This window comes from Scyliorhinus torazame, chromosome 9, assembly GCF_047496885.1.
Source record: "Scyliorhinus torazame isolate Kashiwa2021f chromosome 9, sScyTor2.1, whole genome shotgun sequence".
NCBI classification, from domain to species: domain Eukaryota; kingdom Metazoa; phylum Chordata; class Chondrichthyes; order Carcharhiniformes; family Scyliorhinidae; genus Scyliorhinus; species Scyliorhinus torazame.
The window spans coordinates 270,280,204-270,286,183 of NC_092715.1; the positions used below are offsets into that span (position 1 = coordinate 270,280,204).

General features: G+C 47.5%; 1 long non-coding RNA gene across 1 annotated transcript in view; it reads right to left on the reverse strand.

Moving 5' to 3' along the window:
• The window catches only part of LOC140429918 (uncharacterized), a 251,978-nt gene extending 246,233 nt beyond the window's left edge, over positions 1-5,745 (reverse strand). The window contains exon 1 of the long non-coding RNA XR_011949239.1: positions 5,685-5,745. This is a non-coding gene — a long non-coding RNA (uncharacterized lncRNA). The remainder of the gene's footprint in view (positions 1-5,684) is intronic.
• Positions 5,746-5,980: the final 235 nt, after the last annotated feature.

The following is a 5,980-nucleotide window of genomic DNA, read 5'->3' on the forward strand; positions in this document are numbered from 1 at the left end:
GTGTTAATGGTTTTATATCAACTACATGTTGAAACATGGAAGGGCATCAGAGGTTTACAAATGAGAATGAGCAGGATTTGGCTATAGTTTGCACGTAACCCTGGCTTTAATCCATTCTGCTGAAATATTATGCTGGAATGATGGTTAAATGGGCAGAAATGTTAACAGTGGCCCACTGCCTCGTATCCATTTAGCCAAAAGGGTTCTGAGTTAGGCAGCGGTATCACCATCCCGTTCACCACTAAGCTCCAAGTTCTAGTTTTGCTATTAGGCAACGGTAACTTTTGTGTTGCAATTTGTTCAATTTCACATAACATTCTGTTTCTCTAGGATATTTACTAAATGTACTGCGGCACGGTAGCACAGTGGTTAGCACTGTTGCTGCACAGCACCAGGGTCCCAGGTTCGATTCCCGGCTTGGGTCACTGTCTGTGTGGAGTCTGGACGTTCTCCCCGTGTCTGCGTGGGTTTCCTCCGGGTGCTCCGGTTTCCTCCCACAAGTCCTGAGAGACGTGCTTGTTGGGTGAATTGGACATTCTGAATTCCCCCTCTGTGTACCCGAACAGGCGTCGGAGTGTGGCATCTAGGGGCTTTTCACAGTAACTTCGTTGCAGTGTTAATGTAAATCTACTTGTGACAATAAAGATTATTATTATACGATGGCATGTTTCATAGAATTTCATAGATTTCATAGAATCACGTGATAGTGAGATGAGGAATAGGGAGAGAGAGCATTTAAACACGTGGCTACAGGGATGGTGCAGGCGGGAGGGATTCAGATTTCTGGATAACTGGGGCTCTTTCTGGGGAAGGTGGGACCTCTACAGACAGGATGGTCTACATCTGAACCTGAGGGGCACAAATATCCTGGGGGGGAGATTTGTTAGTGCTCTTTGGGGGGGTTTAAACTAATGCAGCAGGGGCATGGGAACCTGGATTGTAGTTTTAGGGTAAGGGAGAATGAGAGTATAGAGGTCAGGAGCACAGATTTGACGTCGCAGGAGGGGGCCAGCGTTCAGGTAGGTGGTTTGAAGTGTGTCTACTTCAATGCCAGGAGTATACGAAACAAGGTAGGGGAACTGGCAGCATGGGTTGGTACCTGGGACTTCGATGTTGTGGCCATTTCGGAGACATGGATAGAGCAGGGACAGGAATGGATGTTGCAGGTTCCGGGGTTTAGGTGTTTTAGTAAGCTCAGAGAAGGAGGCAAAAGAGGGGGAGGTGTGGCGCTGCTAGTCAAGAGCAGTATTACGGTGGCGGAGAGGATGCTAGATGGGGACTCTTCTTCCGAGGTAGTATGGGCTGAAGTTAGAAACAGGAAAGGAGAGGTCACCCTGTTGGGAGTTTTTTATACGCCTCCTAATAGTTCTAGGGATGTAGAGGAAAGGATGGCGAAGATGATTCTGGATAAGAGCGAAAGTAACAGGGTAGATATTATGGGAGACTTTAACTTTCCAAATATTGACTGGAAAAGATATAGTTCGAGTACAATAGATGGGTCGTTTTTTGTACAGTGTGTGCAGGAGGGTTTCCTGAAACAATATGTTGACAGGCCAACAAGAGGCAAGGCCACGTTGGATTTGGTTTTGGGTAATGAACCAGGCCAGGTGTTGGATTTGGAGGTAGGAGAGCACTTTGGGGACAGTGACCACAATTCGGTGACGTTTACGTTAATGATGGAAAGGGATAAGTATACACCGCAGGGCAAGAGTTATAGCTGGGGGAAGGGCAATTATGATGCCATTAGACGTGACTTGGGGGGGATAAGGTGGAGAAGTAGGCTGCAAGTGTTGGGCACACTGGATAAGTGGGGCTTGTTCAAGGATCAGCTACTGCGTGTTCTTGATAAGTATGTACCGGTCAGGCAGGGAGGAAGGCGTCGAGCGAGGGAACCGTGGTTTACCAAGGAAGTGGAATCTCTTGTTAAGAGGAAGAAGGAGGCCTATGTGAAGATGAGGTGTGAAGTTTCAGTTGGGGCGATGGATAGTTACAAGGTAGCGAGGAAGGATCTAAAGAGAGAGCTAAGGCGAGCAAGGAGGGGACATGAGAAATATTTGGCAGGAAGGATCAAGGAAAACCCAAAAGCTTTCTATAGGTATGTCAGGAATAAGCGAATGACTTGGGAAAGAGTAGGACCAGTCAAGGACAGGGATGGGAAATTGTGTGTGGAGTCTGAAGAGATAGGCGAGATACTAAATGAATATTTTTCGTCAGTTTTCACTCAGGAAAAAGATAATGTTGTGGAGGAGAATGCTGAGCCCCAGGCTAATAGGATAGATGGCATTGAGGTACGTAGGGAAGAGGTGTTGGCAATTCTGGACAGGCTGAAAATAGATAAGTCCCCGGGACCTGATGGGATTTATCCTAGGATTCTCTGGGAGGCCAGGGAAGAGATTGCTGGACCTTTGGCTTTGATTTTTATGTCATCATTGGCTACAGGAATAGTGCCAGAGGACTGGAGGACAGCAAATGTGGTCCCTTTGTTCAAAAACAGGAGCAGAGACAACCCCGGCAACTATAGACCGGTGAGCCTCACATCTGTAGTGGGTAAAGTCTTGGAGGGGATTATAAGAGACAAGATTTATAATCATCTAGATAGGAATAATATGATCAGGGATAGTCAGCATGGCTTTGTGAAGGGTAGGTCATGCCTCACAAACCTTATTGAGTTCTTTGAGAAGGTGACTGAACAGGTAGATGAGGGTAGAGCAGTTGATGTGGTGTATATGGATTTCAGCAAAGCGTTTGATAAGGTTCCCCACGGTAGGCTATTGCAGAAAATACGGAGGCTGGGGATTGAGGGTGATTTAGAGATGTGGATCAGAAATTGGCTAGCTGAAAGAAGACAGAGCGTGGTGGTTGATGGGAAATGTTCAGAATGGAGTACAGTCACAAGTGGAGTACCACAAGGATCTGTTCTGGGGCCGTTGCTGTTTGTCATTTTTATCAATGACCTAGAGGAAGGCGCAGAAGGGTGGGTGAGTAAATTTGCAGACGATACTAAAGTCGGTGGTGTTGTCGATAGTGTGGAAGGATGTAGCAGGTTACAGAGGGATATAGATAAGCTGCAGAGCTGGGCTGAGAGGTGGCAAATGGAGTTTAATGTAGAGAAGTGTGAGGTGATTCACTTTGGAAGGAATAACAGGAATGCGGAATATTTGGCTAATGGTAAAGTTCTTGAAAGTGTGGATGAGCAGAGGGATCTAGGTGTCCATGTACATAGATCCCTGAAAGTTGCCACCCAGGTTGATAGGGTTGTGAAGAAGGCCTATGGAGTGTTGGCCTTTATTGGTAGAGGGATTGAGTTCCGGAGTTGGGAGGTCATGTTGCAGCTGTACAGAACTCTGGTACGGCCGCATTTGGAGTATTGCGTACAGTTCTGGTCACCGCATTATAGGAAGGACGTGGAGGCTTTGGAGCGGGTGCAGAGGAGATTTACCAGGATGTTGCCTGGTATGGAGGGAAAATCTTATGAGGAAAGGCTGATGGACTTGAGGTTGTTTTCGTTGGAGAGAAGAAGGTTAAGAGGAGACTTAATAGAGGCATACAAAATGATCAGGGGGTTGGATAGGGTGGACAGTGAGAGCCTTCTCCCGCGGATGGAAATGGCTGGCACGAGGGGACATAACTTTAAACTGAGGGGTAATAGATATAGGACAGAGGTCAGAGGTAGGTTCTTTACGAAAAGAGTAGTGAGGCCGTGGAATGCCCTACCTGCTACAGTAGTGAACTCGCCAACATTGAGGGCATTTAAAAGTTTATTGGATAAACATATGGATGATAATGGCATAGTGTAGGTTAGATGGCTTTTGTTTCGGTGCAACATCGTGGGCCGAAGGGCCTGTACTGCGCTGTATTGTTCTATGTTCTATGTTCTAATTTACAGTGCAGAAGGAGGCCATTCAGCCCATTGAGTCTGCACAGGCTCTTGGAAAGAGCACCCTACCCAAGGTCCACACCTCCACCCTATCCCCATAACCCAGCAACCCCACCCAACACTCAGGGCAATTTTGGACACTAAGGGCAATTTAGCATGACCAATCCACCTAACCTGCACATCTTTGGACTGTGGGAGGAAACCGGAGCACCCGGAGGAAACCCACGCACACACGGGGAGGATGTGCAGACTCCGCATAGACAGTGACCCAAGCCGGAATCGAACCTGGGACCCTGGAGCTGTGAAGCAATTGTGCTAACCACAATGCTACCGTGCTGTGGTCTAACGTGTGAAAATGTTTCACCTCCCGAGTTAAAATAGGACAGTGCACAGGAATAACCGCAAATTGGTTGGGATACATTTTAATATTCAAAAACAGCTATTCACCATAAGACAAACTAAGACACCAGGGCCTGTGACATAGCGAACCCTGTTGTGGTGTCCTCACTGACAGAGAAACACAGAAACCAGCCTCTCCACAAATAAGCAGCACTCACTTTCTGTACAGCTACCAAAGACTCTGAGAGGCAATGATTACTCAATTATTTTTTTCAATGCAGGCTGACACTAACAAACAGCAAAGTAATTACATTTTTACTCAATGTCATAATAAATTAAAGGGCACTCTAAGAGGTAATTTATATAATTACTGCAGTCAGAAATCCTGCAATTGGTCATTATGTGCCATGTAATCAAATAGAAATGAACTGTGATTCATATGTTTCAGAACAGTTAATGTTTCAGTTTGCCTGTTATTAATGCTGGGTTCTCACATTGCCTGTTAGAAACCTGAAGCTGCACATTCACCATAACATATTGAAGAAGGTGCCATTTCAGCACATTAACGCACTGGACGTTACAGCACACAGAGTACGGCCATTCGGCCCATCGTCCCTGTGCTGTACCCGGTTAGGTTTAGTGAGGTTTGCAGGCATATAGGAACTGTGGACAGGGTTTTCAGGGGCCCACGGAGGGGTCTATGAAGGTAAGTGAGGGGCCTCAAAAAGGGAGGGAAATCCCATTGGCTTGGCTCTACGACACCTTCCCACCTCTGTGGGATCCTATAGGAGACGGGATAAGTGCAGGACCGCGCGACTGGAACTTGAGTATTTGACCAATTGCAATTTCCCCCACACCGTCTGTATTTTCCAGCTGGCACCCAAGGGTGTCCATCGAGCAAGGAGGCTATCGGAGTAATGGTGGCTGCATCCCAGTGGAATGCTGGGTAGACAACAAAGTTGGGGGCTCTATTTTGAGGGAAGGTGCCTCATCAATAAACAGCCATAGCCACAGCAGCACCCATTACTGTGGGGGACTTTCAATCTCCTCTCCTGCCGAACCCATTTGACCTTCACATCCTCCACCTGCGGCCGGTCACTGGGAGTTGGAGGAGCTCCAGCTCCTTCTTACAGACATCACCAGCGCCGGCTCTGACAGTGGCTTCCTGGCCTCTCGTTGCAGGATAGCTTGCTGTCGGCCTTCCAGACGTGGGAACTCACTCACCCTCCGTCATTGGATGGGGCTTCTGGAAGTGCTGCTTAATTGCCTGCCGCCTCCGAACTTTCTCTCGGGGTCCCAGCTCCAGAATTCCTGGGTTCTCGACCCGCATTGCATCCCCACAGAGGGATCGAGAGCCAGCACCAAACATATTGCCCCAGGAGTCGCAATAGCCAATTTGGATGTTCTGACCCACCCCCTCCCAGACTGCCGCACTAATGCACCCAGAACGGACATTTCCTTTACTTACCTGATGCACATCCTGATTCTTCATCACCTCAAGATCCATTGGTAAGAGATGTCTGAGGCTGGGGAATTTAATGCATCAGATCCTTCAAATTCTCGTCTCGATGACCTTGGATTCCCACAACTGGATTCCCAATCGACACTATCTAATTATCTTCAAAAGTCCAGAATGAAAGCTGGAATGTTGTTGTAATCGATATCTTCAACCATGAGACATGGTGACTGGTTGTCATTGCACCTTGACACAGGCCTGGTTATTCGCTCAGCCCTTGAACTCGGTGTGAAGCTGCTCACATGGTG